Consider the following 19,620-nt stretch of genomic DNA (forward strand, 5'->3'; position numbering starts at 1 on the left):
GCTCGCACCAGGCTCGGCCTTGCTGTGCTGCTCCCCCAGCCCTGGTCCGTGGACACATGGCCCAATCCGGCATGAAGTCTCCTTGTAGGCCTCTGGCTGCCCTTTGCCTCGCTGGGGTGTCCTTGTGGCTTTGGGAGCAGTCCCCTGGCAGGGAGCAGAGGACAGCACCAAAACAGAACCTTGCTTTGGGGTTAGAGGTGACAGATGAGCTCGTGAGCCTTTTTGGTGATACGTGAAAGCTGGAGGGGAGCGTGCAGGCAGCCAGCAGGGACCTCCCTGGCGACACGCCTTCCCTCCCAGAGCAAAGCAGGGCCGGGGCTGATGGAGGCCTGGCCTCGGCAGCACCATGAGCGAGGGCAGCCGAGATCCACCTGGAAGAACTGCTGGCTGCCCTCCTTCTTGGCATATGTCTGATGTAAAACTGATTGAAATAAACACCAAGCGCTAACAGCACACAGCGAGAGGGGGGAGGAGACGGTGACCAGGGGACGCGTGGCACAGTGCTTGTTTCAGTCCCAGAGGGGGGCACAAGGGGCCCGTGAAGCCAAGCCCAGTGGGGACCAGCCCAGTACACAGTGCTCAGCCCCTGCCACCTGCCCATGGGGCCGCATCCTGCTTTGCTCCGCCACCCAGCGTCGATCCCCCAGGAGCAGCCCTCTCGCTGTTTGGTCTCGTAGAGAGCTATTTGGGACACTCAGCAAACCGGCTGTCAGGCAGCTCTGTCTGGGCGAGTTATTTTAATTCCTCCTTTTTCCTTCAGCAAGCTTCTATCTAGCATGATGGCCAGGTCTAGGTGTGCAGCTTGCCACCATCAAGCAGATCTTTGCAATAGTTGTAACATCAAGAACAAGATACTTCTAAAAAAAGCCGTGTCAGACGATACTATTCATATCATTTGGGCACTTAACCCACAGAGATTTAAGCGCCGGTTTAATTTCAGCCTCTGAGTTATTTCCACAAATTTCAGCCGCAGTGCTTTTGTGGGAAGGTTTACTGGGTGCTTGGCCTCCGCAGCACCGCAGCCCGAGCTTCCAAGGAAGCGTGCCAGTGATGTGCCAACAAAACGCTGCGTCCCCTCTGACGGCTGCTCCGCAGGGTACGGCAGCAGCCAGTTAACGATCTCAGGCTTGAAGATCAAATAATGCATCTGTGCGGTGATGATCTCGGAGTTAATCGTAGAAGGGCTGGAAACAGGGTAAGAAAGGACCACTCCTTTTGAGCTGTCCGACCCACAGCACAGCCGGCAAGGGACGTGAGGGAGGTCTGGCCCTCCTTCCTTCCAGCCCCAGCGAGATGGGGCAGGGCTGGGCCCCGAGCTGCTCCCACCAGGGCCTGCCATGAAGAAAACGTACGTCGTCCTCACAAGGTCACAACAGCTTCTGGAGCAGGCCCAGGTGCAGCGCTGGGAGTCTGTGGGCTGTAGGAGAAGGAAGACCAGGGGAGAAACAGCAGAAGGGGGGCAGAGCCCTGGGTGCAGGTCTGGGCTGGGCGGGCCAAAGCCCAGGAGTGGCAAAGCTAGTGCTTTGGGGACAGTTCTGCAGGCACATGGCAGCACGGAGAGGGCTGGAGGTTGGCTTCAGGTAGAGAAAAGAAAAAAGGCAACTGATGGCTGAATGTAATCTACTGAAGGCCACACTGCAAGTGCAACCTCTGCAGATCTACCGAGGCAGAATCCCCAAATTCTCCTTGCAATTGGAAGACAGGTAAAGAGGGCTCTCCACCCTCCGGCAGTGCCTGTGCTCCTGGATGGCCAGGCCTACTGAGCTGAGCCTCCCTGGGGTCTGCCAGGGAGGGACTCCCCTCATGCCCTGCCTCCTCATCACCGAGTGAGCCACGGCCAGGCCTTGGCAGTCCTTCACCTCCTCTGGGAGCCATGACCAGGCCTTGGCAGTCCTTCGCCTCCTCTGGGAGCCATGACCAGGCCTTGGCAGTCCTTCGCCTCCTCTGGGAGCCATGACCAGGCCTTGGCAGTCCTTCACCTCCTCTGGGAGCCACGGCCAGGCCTTGGCAGTCCTTCGCATCCTCTGGGTGAGTGGATCCTCCGCACCTGGAAGTCTTGGTGCAGGTGAAGCAGGAGGAAACCCACACTGTGTTGCGGCCATGTCCTGTAGCCAAGTACGAAGCTGCTTGGTGATGGTCTGCTGTTTGCTCCAGTGCGTCACCAGAGCAAGGAAGCTCTGGTGTCCTGCATAGAGCAACCTCTGCTGACGCCCACCTGGGAAGGGGCTGTACCCAAACAACCTGGCCTGAGGTGTGGGTGCGGCTGGAGGCTCCCCCTGCATTTGCCAGTGTTGCTGTCTGCCTGCCTTACCAGCAAAGCAACAACAACATGGATTTCAGTATGTGGCTACACACCAGGCTGGATCTCTGCAAGCCTCCCCAGCCTTCAACCAGCGCATGGAGAAGGGCTGCATCCTTCCCTCCTTCCACCTCCTGCCTTCTCACTGGGTGAGAAGAGGGAGCAACCCCTGCCAGAACCGAAATCTGGCATGGAACCGAAATCCGGCCCCTTGTGTCCGGCAGCATATTTCTAAATGATGGGTTGGACTGCTGTGAGAGCAGGATGGACGCTCTGGAGAGCAAGGCACTGGGTCATCTCAGAAGGGCAACACCAAGGAGCTCTGCCCCTGTCACCAGCAGCCAGGAGAGCCCCAAACACGCTGGAAGAGCCCAAGCATTGTTAACACTGTCCCACCTCATGCCAGTGGGGTCACAAGAAATCCTGACAGTGCAATTGCTTCTTCCAGAGCACATCACTTATTCCTGGCCTTGAGCACCAACCCTTAATTGATGCAGGCAGTGGAGGAAACAATGTAAGTGGACATGCCCAGATCACTGCGCTTCAAGACTGCAGGCTGAGCCCTGTTTTGCAGCTCATGGGTGTGTTAGTGTGACGGGGCAGATCCTGAACCTCCTTGCCCAGATTAAGCCTGGATTGCCTTGGGTTCTCCTGGTCTTGGTGCAATCTTTGTAGGGACCAAGCCAGAAGGAGAGAGCACAGAGGCAGCCACTTCCCAATGAGGCTTTGGCTTGCTCTGGTAAAGGGAGGCAAAGACAGACTTTCACCAGCACCCATGGGACCCCAAACTATACAGACATACTCAGGCAGCTGGAAAAGGTGCTGGGACCAGCGGAGTATCTCAGCGGCTTGATGGAGGCCAGGCACCAGCACTGGAGGGAGGTACAATGAGGTGGACAGAGGGCAGCAGCTGGGTGTGCTCAGCCTCCCCCTGGAACTTTGTCCCCTTTACACCCCCTCCCTGCGTTGCCTACAGGCACAGCAGGGTCTGGCACCCCCGGGCTGGTGACTGCCCCCCCCGTGCGCCTCGAGGACGCACGGAGCTGGGGAGTGCAGCGCTGCTGCTCCCGGGTCCCCAACGGTGGTGCGGAGCGGAGTGGGGCTGGGAGGATGCCCGGGGGTGCTCAGCCGGGGGGTGCCCAGCCGGGGGATGCCCAGCCGGGCGGTGCACAGCCCGGGGCTCTGCCCGGAGCCGGCGGGGGGTGCTCGGTGCCGCGGCCGTGCCATCCTTTCCCCCCCCTCTCCCGGTGCATCCCGGCGCGGGGCGCGCAGGCAGGGCGTGCTCAGGGCGCCCCGCACCGTCCGCACCGCGCAGCGGGGCCCCGCGGGGAGCGCCAGGAGCGCGGGGGCGCTCAGCCCCGCTCCGCACCGCCCCGCACCGCCCCGCACCGCCCCGCGCACCCCGGCTCCGAGCGGAGCGCCGCCCTGCGCGCCCGGCGGCGGCGGCGGCGGAGCGGCGGGGACCCGGGAGGCGGCGGCGGCGGCGGAGAAGGAGGAGGAGGAGGAGGAGGAGGCGGAGGAAGGCGCGCAGCAGCGAGCCACGCAGCTTTGACGTCGCCGGGCTGCGGCTCCCCGGCTCCGGCTGCCGGCACGTAGAGCACAACGTGACGGCCCCCGGCCGCCCTCCGCTCACACGCAGCGCTCCCGCACCCGCACCGCACCCCGCCATGGGCCCGGCCGCCGCTCCGCGGGCGCGCTGAGGGCTGCTGCGGGCGGGGAGAGGAGGAGAGCGGAGAGGAGCGGAGGAGAGGAGCGGAGAGGAGCGGAGCGGAGCGGAGCGGAGCAGGGCAGGAGCGCGGGGCGCAGCGCCCACCCCGCGCCCCATGCGGGCCCCGCGGCGCTGCGATGGCATCTGATGGCCGCGGGGCGCAGGCGGCTGCGGCGGCCCCGGGAGGCGCTCGGCGGCCCCGGGAGGCGGCGGCGGCCCCGGGAGGCGCCCTGAGGGGGCTGCCGCTCTGAGGGGGGGGCTCGCCCCGCGCCCCCCGCTGCGCAGGAGGAGGAGGAGGAGGAGGAGGAGGCGAGGCGGAGGAGGAGGAGAGGAGGAGGAGGAGGAGAGGAGGAGGAGGAGGAGGAGGACCGGAGCGGTGCCCGCCGCCTGCCCCCGCCGCCCTGCCTGCGCGGGCGTGCGCGGCTCGGCCGCAGCGGAGCGCGGGGCTCCGGCGGGCGCTGCTCGGCGCTGCCCCCCCCCCCCGCCCGGCGCCCCCCCCCCCCCCGGCGGGCTGGCTATGTGGATGCTCACGTGAAGATGGATGTGGCCATCGGGCTGCTGGGGCTGCTGACGGTTCTGCTGGAGGGCAGCTCCGGGCAGGGGGTGTACGGTGAGTGCGGGGCCGCGCCGTGACCTTGTCGCCGCGATCGTCGCCGAGATGGCGGGGGGGGGGGGGGGGGGAAGGGGGGAGCGGTCGGAGGGGTCTATGGGGCGGGGGGGGGGGTCCCCAGCGGCCGCGGGGGCGGCGGGGCCCCGCTGAGCGCCGCGGGAGGCGGCGGAGGCAGCGCCGTTGCCATGAGACGGCGGCACCGTGCGGCGAGAGCCGGGCCGGGGGCGCGGGGGTTTGGGGGGGGGGGGGGTCCGGGGGGGCGCCGCACTTGTTGGCGGCCAGGGCCAGGGGGCGAGCCGCAAACTTGCCGGTGCTCCGCCGGGTTGGGGGGGGGGGCCGCCCCCCCACCCCGCACCTTCCCGTTTTCCCCCCGGGCGGTGACTTGCAGATGGGGGGGGCGGGCTGCGCCGAGCCGGCCCGGGGCGCCCCCTGCCCCGCTTCCAGCGCCGGCCCGGGGGGGGGCGCAGCCGGGCTGGGAGGCTGCGGGGGTCTTGTGTGTATGTATGTATGTGTGTGTGTGTGTGTGTGTGTGTGTGTGTGTGTGTGTGTGCGTGCGTGCCCCCCCCCGACCCGCCGGGCTGGCCCCGTTTGGAGAAGCAGCGGGGATGGGGGCAGCGGGGGGAGCCGCTCGGTGCGCGGCCCCCAGCCCAGCCCCAGCCCCAGCCCCAGCCCCAGCCCCAGCCCAGCCCCGCGTTATGTAAGCGGCGGTGCGGGGCCGCGGGAGGCTCGGCGGTGCGGGGAGCCCACGGCTGCGGCTCTGAACGCACCGCGCGACGCCCGCACCCCCTGCCCGTGCGCCCCTCGCCGCGCCCAAACCCCTGCTGCCCACCCGGGTCGAGCCGTACTTTCTGCCCGCCCCCCTCCGCTTTATTTATTTATTTATTTATTTATTTATTATTTATTTATTTATTTTCCAAATTTCGGTGGGACTGAGGATGCCCGAGGGGCTGTATCACCGAGGGGCAGCTCGCGGCGCCGGGGCTCGCCGCCTCCCCCGGCACCCAGGCACAGGTTGTCGGAGGCGCTGGAACAGCGACTGCTGCCGCGGATAGCGGAGGGCTTGTTCGGGCAGCGCTGCTCCGGGGGGGGGGGGGGGGCTGCAGGAAAGGGGGCTCCTGCCCTAGGCTGGACGCCGGCCCCGAAGCCCAGCGGGGCCGTAGCGAGACTTTTCTTCGGCGTTGGTGCGTTTCCATCCCGCACGCCGCGGCGCCTTGCTTCGGTTGGGGACGGTGGCAGAAGGGCTGGTGGGAGGGCGGGGGGCAGCGCTGCGGGGTCGGGCGTTTGCGGCTGCACCGCGTTTGAAGCTGCTTCGCGTGAGTTTGTGTTCCCTCCGTGATCCCCACCAGGGCCGCTGTGATAAGGGGTGGTTGGAAGGTGGTGCCCCGAGGTGCGATAGCAAAAGCGAGCCCTGGCTTGGGAAAGGGAACGTGCTTAGTCCTCGTTGCTTTGGCAAAACAGGCTGGTGCTACCCGAGCAAGTGTCGCGTCCCTTATTGAAGACCCCAAGCCCTGAGGCTGTGTCTCAGCCGTGGGAGGAGCGGTGCCAGCTTTGGGCCCGGCTGGGATGCGCTGCCCACGCTCTGCCCGGCTGCTCCGGGGCTCCGCGAGCTGGGGCTGCCACTGTGGGAGGCGGGGAGCAGCCCTGGCACCGCTGTGTGCGCGTCCGCCCAGAGCAGCAGCCCTCGAGAGCTGGCTGGGGCCTTTCTGTATTGAAACGCAAACCCAAGGCACGCGTTTCTATCCCTAGCTCGTACAGAAATGGAATTAGCATCCCCCGATGTCCAGCTATACATCTCCCCGTAAACTTTCCTCTGTTGCTTCTGAGTAGTAAAGCTGTGATTGAAATTTGGCTGCTTTTACCGAGGAACCTGAGGGAGAATTTGACACACTGAAACCGGGAGCAGTGTCCCGAGGCTGCAGAGCAGGTCAGCGATGGAGCCAGGGCAGGCACAGCTCAGGCCACATCCTCTGCTCCTGCTTCTTCAGGGGCTGGGGGGGAGCAGAGCTGCTGAAATCCCCGGCGAGGCTTACAGCTCCTCAGCTCTGCTTCGCCCGGCTTGTTTTCTTGGCAAAATAAGCTTTAGAAAAGCCCAAGCGCTGTATGCACTTTTCCTCCCATTTAAATTATGCATGACTTGCATGGTTAATAAAGCAGAAAACATAAGTGTTCAGAACATGATGGTTATCCTTTCACCAAACTTCAAGTTACAAGAGAATAAATGCCTAAATGAGAAGGCCGACGTGGGCACAGAGTGTTTTTAAGCAGATAAGTGGCATCTCATCAAAGGTGTGGGAGTGCTGTGAGACTGGAGAGCAGATTTCCCCGGTGCCGAGCTGCCCTGGCTGGGAGCTCACCAGGTGCTGGGTTCAGATGCCGGCACGCGGTGTCCCCGGGGTCCCCGAGAGCTGCCACTGCCCCGGGGGGGTCCTGGGGAGCAGGATAGATCCTGCCAGCACTGCCGGAGTGACGGATTGGCACGGGGCCCTGCAGGGACTGATTGCTTCCCGCATCACAGCCGGCACCTTCTGACTCCGGGATGCTGCTCCCAAAGGCACGGGTCACCACAGTAATGGGGGAGCCGCCGCCGGGTGGCCCCCCCGAGCAGCCCCCTCTGCAGCACGGCTTCCCCTGGGCCCCCACCCCTTGCAGAGCTTTTTGTCATTTTTCCATGACTTTGCCTGCCTTCCTCCCCCGAGCAGGAAATGATGAGGGCAGGTTCTGTAAAACCCGGGCGTGTCGAAGTGTGGGCAGTGTCCGTCCGTCCGTGCACCCCTCGCTGTGCTCTGTCACAGCTCCTGGACTGGACAGGGCAGAACACCCCACCCGCAGGTGAGGATAGCATTAGGGGAGCTGTAAATGCCTCCTGGAGGCAAAAGATCCCACATGCAATGAGCATCCACGGTGCTCGGATGTGCCAGGAGCTCCCCGGGGCTCTGCCCCACATCGGGGTGTGGGGCACGGTGCTGGAAGGGGCCGTGGCTAGGGGAACGACCTGGCTTCTCCCTGCGAAGTAACGTGGAAGCATAGGTATTTATTACGTTAAATGTCAGGCAGGCTGTCCTGCTTCCTCGTGCCAATCTGGAGCTGTGATCCAGCGGCGTCGATTTTCAGGGCATTTGTGTTTTTTATAAGGAAGCAGGTTTGGGAACAGGGAAGCCGAAACCCAGAGCCGCGCCTTCCCTGCCCGCCGGCAGCTTGCTGCGGGTCTGAAGGGCTCCGCGGGTGCGTGGGGAGGGCGCACAGGGTCACACGGGGCCAGGGAAAGGTCTCCCGGCCCCTCCGGCTGCTGCTTCGTGATGAGGATGATTATTTGGTGGTGCGCTCGGCTCCCCGGGGGATTAGTGGCTGCTGGCTGCGGGGCGGGCACTGCCTGCACCGCTGCCGACCTCGCCTTTCCCTAACCCTCCCTGCTCCAACAAGTGGATTGGAAGGGTGAAAGAAGGGAGGGAGGGAGGGAAAAAAGAAAAAAAAAGAAAAAAAAAAGGAAAAAGCAGTTAGAGCAGGAGCATTTTCCCCGCTAGAAAGGACGGTTGGCCGGTCCTGCCGGCGAGGGCAGCGGCTGGGTCAGCAGCCCCAGATGTCACCAGCGGCGTGGGGACAGAGGGCATTTCCGCGGCGCTGCCCGGCTCAGCCGGCCGTGAATGGGGTCGTTGTGTGGGCCGCCCGAAGCCCGCACAATCCTGGACATTGTGCGAGGGAAGCGCGGCAGCCCCGGGAACAGGGGAGGAATTATGCGGTGCCGCAGGGGCCGGCGTTTCTGAGCAGCTGGGCGCTCCTGGCTGCCGGCTCCGGGAGGTTTTGCGGGAGCCAAGCGAGCGGTGAGAGCGTTAACTCTTCCCTGAGCCCCAGGGAGGCATCTCCTCCTCCCTCGCGCGCTGCAGATGTTTACGCTGGGATTTTGGGGCCGAGATGGGCTGGGAAGAACAGCGGAGCCAAGGCAAACCTCGGAGCTGGGGAGGCGTGGAAGTGGCCGTGCTTCCCTTGCCGGCGGCCGAGCGGTCGGGACTGAAGCTGTGCTCGCACGTCGTGGCCGTGCCACAGGTAAGGGGCTGGGCAGCATCCCGCAGTGCACGCCTGGGCCTCTGGGGCTCTGCTTTTGCCCTGGGATGCAACAAATTGGGGTCTAGGGGTGCGAATGGATAGAGGGGTAAAAATGGTCCATAGTAAACGCGTGCATTTAGATCGGCAATGGAGACTGAACCACACTGGGCCTGACTCCAGGTGTGTCCGGGTCTCCAGTGGAGAAATTTCCATCAGGTTTAGTGTGTCCCAGGACGTGTGACAGCCCTGAGTGTCCCCCCGGGCACACAGCGAGTTGTCTCTGTGCTGTGCTGGATGGCATCGCTGCCTCTCGCCCTCCCGGGAGCAGCTGGTGCTCTTGGCATATTTGGTCAGAACGTTACCTTTGAGTCCATGCGAGGGAGATTTGGAAGAAAGCTGGTGGCAAGGAAACAGTCTTTAAGCAAATAAAACAAACATTCTCCTGGCCCAGAAGAGCAAAATCCAGTTTAATTAGAAGCAGTAAGATGAAGTACTGGGGAGGAATGAAGCAGACGAATGATTAAAGCTCAGGTCAGTGCCGTTCAGCCTCCTCAACATTTTCTGGGTCCTCCTTTGGATGAGGGACGACCCGCTCTCTCCGCATGCATTGCGGTGCCAGCCTCTATAGGCACACATATGTACGTGCACCCTGCCTAAATACAGCAGCAAGCGGAGGGCGGTCACCCTGCTGCTCCCAGCCAGGGCTTTTCGGGAGGGAGGACGTCCTTGGGAGGCAGGCAGCAGACTGGCGGCCAAGCTGGGAGCTGCCTCCTCCCATCAGTGCTTCTCGCATCCCTGAAAGGCCGAAGGAGCACGTGGCTGCCTCGAACTTCGCCGTCCCGCATCGCTCTTGGCAGCATTCGGCTGGATGTTGGCACCCGTTTGCCCCCGTTGCTCCTTGCCAGCATCACTGGGTACTGGGAAGGTTTGTGGTGTGGAGAGCAGCGCCTGTGAGGAGGGACTGGAGCTGCTCCGGGCATTGAGACCGACTGAGGCAGTTAAAAAAGGAGATAAAGGAGATAAATGCACGGTGTAATTAGCTCAGGAAGGACGAGGCAGGCGTGGTGAAGCAGCTCCAAGCAGCCACCTAAGGTGCTGGAGGAGCCAGCTGCAATCATCTGAAGTTAGCAAAGCCCACAGTGGAAATAAAGCTTAGGGTTTTTAACAGCTGGGGTAATTAGCTGCTGGAGCAGCTCACCAAGAGATGTGCTGGGCTCCGTGGTGTTGAACGTCCTTAATGTACAGTCAGATGTTTCTTCTTAAACTGGTGAGCTTAATATAGGTGGGAATTGCTAAGGGGAATGTCAGGTCTGTGGATGTGTGGGAGGTCAACGCCGGTGAGAGCCGCTGCCTTTCCTGGCCCCGGGCTCTAGGAACCAGTTAATCTATTTTTAATATATCAAAGCAATGATCAGAGTAATATATGTTACTTAGCAAATGGCCTGGACTTTAATTATGTTATTAAGACGTTACATGATTAAAACACCGAGTACCCTTCAGAGAGCAGTGCATGAAACATGCTGGTGGGTAGCTCAGCGTGGGAAGGAGAGGGATGGGATCGGGGACGGGAGGGCCCCCTCCGCTCGCGCCTGTGCTGGTGACCCCTGCAGCACCGCTCTGCTCTCCCTGCGCTCTCTGCCTCTGTTTGGGGTGCTCGCCCCGATCCAGCCACGGCAGGCACTGTCCTGGAGGCAGCAGGCACTGTCCTGGAGGCTGCAGGCAGGTTTCTGCAGGCAGCCCCCGCGTGCCGGCGTGCCCCCGTGCTGCGGGCACCGCACCGCACATTGGGATTTCGTCTTCGGGTGTTTTTGTCCCTGGGGCCGGTGCCCATTTGCATGGCTGTGGGACATTTGTCATGGTTTCAGCTTCTTTATCGCAAAACGGCTCTGGCGTGGCTGTTTGCAGGCTGCGTAGCAAGTGTGGGAGCCCAGAGCGGCCGTACCCTGGCTATCGGTGTGTGCTTGCAGAAAGCTTGGTGTCACCCAGGTGGGACACGCTGGGGATGGCACCATCTCCATTTCAGCGTGAGCCGTTCCGAACTGGCGAGGTAAAAGCTGCCTGTCCTTGATGCGTCAGCCCGGGAGCCTTCAGCCCTCGGGAGGCAGCCAGGAAGGCTTTGCCATCACCTTGAACGCGAAGCTGCTGAGACTTTTATTGCTGGCATCGCTCCGCTGACTGGTTCTGGCTTGTGGGCTACAAGGGGTAGGGATCAGAGGGGGAGGGAGGTGAAAGCCCTGCACTGAGCCGACCAAGGAGCACCCATCCGGCTGTTCCAGCGGGGGTGCTGTGATGCTTAATTCAGGTCTGGGCACGGGCAGGAGCCGTGTCTGCTCCTCCTGCACTGGGCATGGTGCTGCTCTGCAGCACCGCTCCCGACGGCGTCCTTGCATCCACACAGCGGTGCTTGCTGTTAATTCCTGGGTTAATGTCCCACTTCCCTGTCTCATTTCTCAAAGCGGAGTTAAACCTTTTTGGTGCAATTCTTGTTTTATGAGTATTTGAGCCTGGGGAAGTTCAGTGTTGAACTTGAAAGTATTTCCCTACTAGCGAGATGACACGACATAAGACGTTACTGGAGCTATGATGCTTTGAAGTCCTTCGCAAGCAGTCTGGGAGGAGGGTTTTAGAAAAGTTGTTGATTTTAGGTATCTCCGTGCAATTTCTTGAGAAGTTTCTTTACTGCCTCCATGTCACGATGGTCAGTGCCTCCGCAGGAGTTAGGCAGCTTTGTTCCACCAGGGCTGCAGAAGACCCTGACCCTGCTGGGATGGGGACCTGGATGTCCACGTGGGGTGACTCCTTCCCTGGTCCACCCCTGCTTTCCTCAAATCTTTTTAGGTCTGGTGGGAGCCTGACAGGCTCCCAGGTCCCTCCTGCCACCGTCCCACTTTTTAAGCCGCCGTGATTGCATCTCCGTGGACTTGTGCTCTTGTTTTCTCCCGTGCCCGGAGTTGTCCTTTCCTGCTACACCCGCGATGATCTGCAGAGCTACCTTGACACAGTAGTACAATAACCTACTTCTGGGGAATAAAAATTCAGCTCAAGTGCTCCTTCTGCAGCGGCGTGTGGTCACCCTTCGTTCCCGGGATTGAGATTATGTGTTGGCTCAGCACAACTGCAAGGCTGTGGCAGCTGAAGTCGTTCTTTCCAATTGCTTGATCATTTACACACTGCTTCGCTCCAGCTCCAGCTCTTTGAACGCCGACCCGAGCATTTCACTAGCGTTGTACGCGGGTCGGTCGGAAAAGCACGTGCGGGGGTCGTGTGTTTCAGGTGGAACCGTGCCATCGGAGCAGCGTTTGGGGGCTCAGGAGGTCTGCTCCAACCCGTCCCCAAACCCCACCGTCGGGTCAGGCTGCTCAGGGCCCTGCCTGCTCCCGTTTTGAACATCTCTGCAGAGGCCCGTCCGCACCGCTCTGGGGCCTCGTCCCGCTGTTTGAGCAAGCCCCTTGTGAAACTGCTGTGCCCTGTACCCGGTAAGAAGCTCCCGTCCCGCAGCGTGGGCCTGTTGGTGTGGCCATTTTGCCGCGCAGCGCCGTGAAGGGGCCGGCTCGGCCTTCTTCGGGGCCATCCACGTGGCGTGTGGTGACAGCGAGTGGTGTCTGCGCCTTCCCTCCTGCAGGCTGGGTGTCCCGAGTCTTGCTGTCCGGGCTCCTGCTGCTGCAGCCCAGGACGTGGCAGGTTTTGTCACCACCGGGCCTTTTCTGTAGCGGTGCTTTCTCAGCCTGTCCTGTCCCGGGGGGTTCCTCTCTCCGAGCTGCATGGCTTTGCATTTGTCTGTGCTGAAATTCAGGAGGTTTTTCTCAGCCCGTTTCTCCAGCCTGTGGGGCTCCTGCTGCTTTTTATTTTTATTTATTTATTTATTTATTTTTCCCCATCCCTTCCCTGCGTGGCCAGGCCACGTCTCTGTGTTGTCCCCTCCTTCAGGGTGCCACCGTGCTCTGAACACCTCCCCTAGGAAGAGGTGACCCTCTGAGCACGAAGGGACAGAGCCCACGGGGCTGTGGCTCCTGCCCCATCCCTGGAAGCACAGCCTGTTCTGTTCTCCCAGCTCCCCAAGCTGGGAAAGGTGGAGGAAGGATGCCCGCTGCTCATGAACCCCATGAGGACAGCACATCTCAGAGCAGCTCGGGGGGCTCCTGGGGCCAGCAGCTGAGGAGCACAAGGGTGTTTCGATGGCAGGTTTTTCCCCTGAATGCCTGGCTCCGTAGTGCACCGCTGTCAAGCTGAAGATCCTTGTGAACGCACCCGCAGCACGATGGATGCTCTGACCGAATGTGCTTGGTGGGCGTGAAGCAACGGAGAGAACTGGGGCACTTTGCGTGCTGTGACTGGGCCAAGTCAGCTGTTTGGAAAGGTGAGCCAGACTGGTGGACTGGTTAAATGAATGTCATTGAGATAATGTCTGCAGCAACAATGCACACGCTTTGTCCAGCCCCTCCAGCCTTAACGGCCAGTCATCTTGTAAACGCAACCCCTTTAGGAAGACGGTTTGCAGTCCACGGTGGTATTTAATAAAAAAAGTGGCTAAGTACCTGAGAAAATAAAGGATTTACCTAAGAGTCATTTATTTCCTGGAGGGAAGGCTGAAGGAACTGGATGCTGCCTCCGGCTGCCCACCTGATTAGGGGCTGGTTTTCTGGAGGTGGAGGCACTCGGCTCTTCGGGGTGTTGGATTGGTTTTTTCTTTTTCCTTTTATTTTTAATTATGTTGATGGGATGCAAAGCACTAGGGCGGCATTGCTCTGCAAGGCTCAGTAGCTGTTCTGGCACAAGTTTTGCCCCAGCGTTCAGCCTCCTCAAGCGATGCAGTGAAGTCCCCCTTCCTTGCAAACCTGCTGCACTTCATCCAGCAGAGACACGAGATGCAGACATGGGGGAAACACCACGATTTGTGCAGCTGGCACCACACAGGCACTCAGTTGCCACTAACAGCTCGGTATTTCAGCGTTCCCCCCCCAAATCCCTGCCACTGGTGCTGGGGAGAACTTTGTGCATCAGCCACCTCCCTCAGCCTCCCCCCAGGTTTCGCAAAGCCTCGCTGTGAGCTGCCCAGGCACAAAGCTGCCAACGCAAAGCGGGTCGTGGGCCTGTTTCCAAGGGGCAGGTCTGCAGCCCCCCAGCTGTAATTAATTGTGGTCATTACTTAAAGCCAGGCTGCTTGTTGCTTTCTCTTCCTGTGGGGCTGAGAGCAGGCTTGGAGCGAGCTGGCAAAGCTTGGGTGCTGCGGTTGCTCTCCTCTTCCAAATGTGAGTTTTTCCTATTTTTTTCCTCTTCTTTCGTTAAAGTGACTACTTTCCTGTAGGGGAAGGAAAAGGCGCCGGGGGGCAGCTGGTGCGTTCCCAGCTGTGCTGTACGGGTGGGTAGAGACGTGGCTGGGAGGTGGCTTCTTTGTAGTGTGGCTTGGCCCTTCTGTGGGCCCTGGAGCAAAGCTCCTGGAGCTGCTTTGTGGGTCGGTGGAGGTGCCCTGGTCCCACCACTGGGCCTGTGCCTCCAGGTCTGATCTGCCCTGTGCTTCTGGGGGTTATCGTGTGTGGTGTTTGACTGAGCCCTGGCAAGGAGGAGGTGAAAATGATGCTTTAAGGAGAGGTGGCTCCCTGGGATGCTCCTGGTCTCACCTCGCTGAGCTTAGACCCAGAGCAAGGAGAAGTGTGCGTCTTCTGTAACTTCTGAGGGCTGTTGGAGCTACCCCAGGTGGTCTGTGTGTTTCCACAAAGTGGAAATGTGCCGGAGCTTGTTTTGACTTGTGGCTTTTTTTTTACCTGCACGAATGTTTTCACATCAAGCAGAAAGGAGTCCTGAAATAGGCATCTCACACCGAAAAACTTGAACTGTTTCACTTAGAAAATGTCAAAACATTTAAATGTTTTCCAATTATTCAAAAATGCTGTCAGGAATTTGTGGGATGTGTCAGGCTTTGGAATTTACATTTTTTGGTGAGGAAAAAGGTTTGTGTGGGGGATGGAGGAAGGAGCGTCCTACCTGAGCTTGCGTAGTGGTGAGCCACGGCTGGTGTGCTGTGTCCCATGTCTTAGGGCAATGGGAAACGAGCTGATCTCCAACCATATGCAAAAAAAAAAAAGTTTTTTTAAAGTAATTTCTCTTTTCTGAATGTCTGTACATGTACTGTTGTACTGACACACGAAGTGACCTATTTTAGATGAGTAATTCTCTTTTAACTACCAGGCTGCTCTTGCAGGTAGAGGTCAGATCTAATTCATGGCACCAGCTAAGTTTTGTGTAGCCCACAGGGTCCTGCTGTATTGCAACACCAATTAATTGATTATCGGTTAATCCACGGTACGTGGCTGTGAATGGTAATGGGGACGGTGGGTGAGCAAATGCTTTCAGTGACCCTTGGTGTTCAGGAGCTGGGCTGCCTGTGTCAGCAGAAAATGGGGCTGAAATGATCAGCGTGTACAAGTGATCGCTTCCCGTGTTCGTGGGGCATAACTTCACTCGTGTTGGCATTGCTGCCTTCTCTGTGACCATTCTGTGACCGTTCAGTGGTGCCTGCCCCAGCCAGGTGTGTCCATGCAGGATCTGCTTCGTCACCTGTGGTCAGCTGGGCCAGAGCTGTTCACCTGGGAGCTGTGAGTGCTTGTCTTCCTCTGGTGGGCAGAAGCTCTCACATTCCTAATTAGCTTAATGCATGTGTTTTGCCTTATAGGAAAGCTTAACTTTACCTCAGGCACCTGAACAAAGAAAGACTTCACCGTGGAGGCTAAATATACTCATAAAGGGAATGCTTTGTTGCCCACAGCTACTCCGTGCTCAAATAAGGAGAGTCCTCAAACTGCAGGGGCTTTTAAAATGTAAAACCAATACCCTGCAACTAAACTCTTACTAATGGGCTCTCCTCCCACCCAGCACTTGCGGGAGCCCCATGAGAGCCTTCTCCCTGGTGTAAAACAAGTTGGAAAGGAGGGAGTGGGTTGTCTGGGTATCCGTGCTGCAGGGGCTGTGGCGTGTTGTGGAAGGGGTGCACAAGCTGAGATCAAGTGTTAGAAATGAATGTGTTCAACTAAGGAAGACCTGTAAACCCATTTCTGTCTTGCTTATCAGGCAAGGTCTGGACTCCTTCACCCCCTGGGTGGTTCTGGATGCCTGTTGCAGCCGATGTTCTGGGCGTGTTGGTGCCTGTGCTCTGCCTGAGCTGCTCAGGTCGTGGTGGGTACGGGCAGGGAAGCCAGAGCTCGGTGCTCTGCTGGTGCGTGTGGATGGTGTTGTCTCCCTGGTGCTGGATGAGGCGGCTGGTGGACCCACAAAGGGAGCTGATGGGGACACGGTGATCTCTCACTCAGTGTGAAGCATGGCTGCACTGGTGTGGAGAGCAATTGTGGTTCTGGTGCAGGGAGCAGTGCTCAGATGGGCAGTTCTTGGGGGTGGTAAGTGCTGGGCCTGGGGCTGCACCTCAGCCCTTGTACTAGGCTGTATCCCCCCTGCCCCTGCTGCTAGAAGCACCCGGCAGCCTTGCTGTGCATCCCCCTGATGTCTCGGTGCGGTCACCTTTGGTCGATGTGCACCAAACCAGGAGGTGCTGTCCCTGGTCTGTGTAACTGCGTGGCTGCAGTGGGCTTGGAGCAGTGCTGACCTCCCCTCGGTGGTCTCCTCCTGCCTGGTATGGGGTGGCTGTGCAGGCAGGTGGGAGGCTGTGGTGATGGGGGCAGCTGGAGATGAATCTGGGGGTCAATCGCACTCCACTGTTGAGTTCCACAGCTGTAGCTAATACAGGAATAAATTAAATCCTAACAGTCAGGATTGGTGTTAAACCTGCTCCACAAACTGGCTATGCTGTGAAATATGGCCAGGCAGGGCCTTGTCTGGCACTGCCCCTATTTAAAGCCTAGCTTGTTCTTAGGGCCTTGTGTTTAAAAGGGGTTAAAAGTATCTTTAACTACTCCAGCCCCAGGAAGGGGGACAACTTAAGAGGCTGGACCAGACGATCTCCAGAGACCCCTTCCAGCCTTATCTGTTCTGTGGCTCTTCATCAGCACTGATCCCAATGGGAGCTGCAGTGCCTGCAAGGACAGCCCGGCTTTCCTGCTGCAGGAACCTGGATGTTTCTTCTTTTTCTGTTTCCTTCCTGTTTTTCTTCTGAAGTTGGCAAGTCCGGGTAATGTCCCTGTTCCAAGTGGAAGGCCAAGCAAAGCTAATGGAAGCGCATGTGTTGGCGTGTTCCCTAATGCAGTGTAGGATAAGAACTGAAAAAACTGGCTTTATTTCTTACCCTATCAAAACATTATGGTCAAAAGTGCCTTGGGAAACTAACTTTAGCCACATGCTGTTATGTACTCCTTGAGCAAGAACTGGGAAGCTGAAGTCTCCTTGTGAGTGTGCTTGTAGCTGCCACTGTCCCAGGGCAGCAGTGCTGAGCTGGTGCAGGGACACCTCTGCTGGGTGGGGAGGATAAGGCTTGGTGAGATAGTTTGTGTTGGTGTCAGCCAACCAGGTAGGGAAAAACTCATTTAAAAGCAGTAAATCTACTGGTGTGAAGTGCTCTGCTCCCACCAGGGCTCCGTAAGCTGGCATTCTGATGTAAAATCATGCGTTCCTAGAATTATTTGTCCATTTCAGAAGAGTGCTTTTCATGCTTTTTTCTTAATGTGAGATCCCTGGGAGCGTAGCTTAAGTGTTGGTGTGCTATCCCTAGGCTGGGAAACATGGCTCTGACATAGGTGTCTGTGTCAGTACTTGGATGTGCTCGCAGCACAGATCCTGCAGGGTTTGGTGCACAGGGGTGAGGCTGAGAGCCAGCTCGTGGTGTGGGGCTCTTCTTGCACACTTCCCGTCAAGTCTAAGAGGGGCCAAGGGCTGCACATTGAGGAATCCTGGTGTGGGCAGAACCCTCCAGGAGTTTTGCTTGTGTGCTTGGTTTCTTAGCCAAAATGGCCTCTCTCCCACACCTATGATCACTCACCAGTTGTTTTGCTTCTGTAGGAGTGACTGTGTGCTCCTTTCTTCTGGAGCTGTGTGCCTTGGTGGTGAGGGCTGCTCCCAGGTGAGCCCCTGTGTGGTGTAATGCTGCTCTTGGGTCCCTGCCTTCCAGGCATGTCTCGGGTGTTGGATGTTCCTTGCCCATGTTCTCTGGCTACGTATGCGATGCCATGGAAATCAGGAGTGTGTAAGAATGCGTGCCTGGGTCAGTCATACTACAGGTACATGGTTTGGCTGGTGGAGCAAGTGAAGTGTGGTAGATAACGTGGGTGATCTTGTGGGGTTTTTAGAGAAGTGACTTAAGCTCTTGCAGCCGTGGCTCCCTGATTTTTGGTAAACACAAGATGTTGATTAGAAAAGCTGTTGTGCTTATTTTGTGCACACAGAGGCTTACTATGGCCAGGTCTTATGTCCCTCACTGATTTCAAGGAGGTGGCTGTGTTGTGGAGGGAAGCATGCAGTGCCTGCCAGCTGTGGTCCCGCTGTGTAATGTGCTGGTGTTCAGCTCCTGGGGTTCATGCTGAGCCCAGGCAGAGCTTGGTGCTGCTGTGAGGACTGCAGACGAGAGGCCCCCATGTTACTTCAGCAAGACCTTACTCTTCTCTCTGCCTCCTGTCTTGGACGTATCTCAAACTCCGTCCTTGAGCTACCTGGTGGCCCTTTCTGTGTGCTCAGCACCAGAGGCTTAACCTGTGCTGCCCGAGGAGTTTGCTCGTGGTGTACCACCAGCACAGCATGCAGCTGAGATGCTGGTGTGCTAGAGAAGTTTTGAGTTTTAACTAGCTTGAAATCGCTGAAGGAAGAACAAAATCATATGCGGGATTAAGATCGCTTTGGCACTGATTTTTCTCAATTAAAATTTCAAGTTTACAGCTGCTCACTTATGGCAGGAAATGCATTTTACCACTTAAGAGCGTGGTTGTCATTAACTTCCTAATTGCAAGACTGTTATTACTCATTAAAATGTTAATAAAATCTACCTAAAGTGCTGGGGCTTAAAGCAAAACTCTTGAGAGCTGTGCAAACCTGGTGCTTTAATGGGTTGGACTCGTACTTGTGCCTGGACCTCAGGGCAGTGCTGTGGATGTGCCTGCAGAGGTGTCAGTCCTTGGGTGGCCCTGGGCAGGGGAAGCACCCTGTCCTGGAGAACTTGGGTGCCTGCAAGGAAGCCTGCTTACCTATCTAAAAGCCGCTTGGAGTGTGATGCACAGGTCAATGTAGGGTGGGAAGACCTTGAGAGAGATGGAAGTGGAGAGATGTGCAAGTAACAGGCTTTGGCAGGGGCAGAGAAACAGAGCTGTGCGTCTTTGAGGCAAACTTACTTGGCCTGCAGAGCCTTTAGGGTGGTGCTGTGCTGTTTGTGCATCGCCTGTCACAGTGGGATCACAGCTCCTGGCAGGATTTCCGGGTCTTTAGTGCAATGTAAATAATTAGCATGTCCTTATGAAACAGCCATGGTAGTATTTAGTGTGTGTGGGACAAAAAGCAGAAGTATTAATTAATGTAAGAAGCACTAAATGATCACCTTACTCTCTCAAAGCTGTGGCCATTGCAGGACATCTGACACCAGCAGCTCATTTTAGGGTGAATCCCATCAGCTCGGCTGCTCTGGCCCCATTCCTGTGGCTGGTGTAAGGAAAGGGGCAGGGACAGTGCAGCACCCTGCAGGGTGAGCCCTGGCTGTGGGTAACCCCTCAGCACCTTCAGGGTAGCTTTGAGAAGGTCCTAGGGAACACTTTCCACTGGCTGTATATTTAAAAAGATCAAAAAATTGGGAGGTTGGGAGTTATGGCAGGCTCTCGAGGCTTATCAGCCTGTCCTTTTTAAACAGGAAGGTGAAAATGAGGTTTGCAGAGGAAAGAAGTGGGAATCAAAGGAAGGATGGTGATGGCTTTCAGAATTGTCTTGGAGTATCTCCTAGATGCATCAAAGAAATGCAGAGCAAGTCCTCAAACTCTCAATGGAGTGAGAAGTGGGAAATGAGGGAGCAGTCTGGGCATCTGATTCAGGTGCTGGGGGGTTAGT

The 19,620-nt window shown here is 58.2% G+C and overlaps 1 protein-coding gene across 1 annotated transcript in view; it reads left to right on the top strand.

Annotated features, from left to right (window-relative positions):
* The first annotated feature begins 13,841 nt into the window (after window positions 1-13,841).
* Window positions 13,842-19,620, top strand: part of MDGA2 (MAM domain containing glycosylphosphatidylinositol anchor 2) — a 324,296-nt gene continuing 318,517 nt past the window's right edge. The window contains exon 1 of the mRNA XM_080592726.1: window positions 13,842-13,907. The gene's annotated coding sequence lies outside the window, so the exon portion shown is untranslated. The remainder of the gene's footprint in view (window positions 13,908-19,620) is intronic.

This window comes from Anser brachyrhynchus (genome assembly GCF_964034855.1).
Source record: "Anser brachyrhynchus genome assembly, chromosome: 5".
NCBI lineage: Eukaryota > Metazoa > Chordata > Aves > Anseriformes > Anatidae > Anser > Anser brachyrhynchus.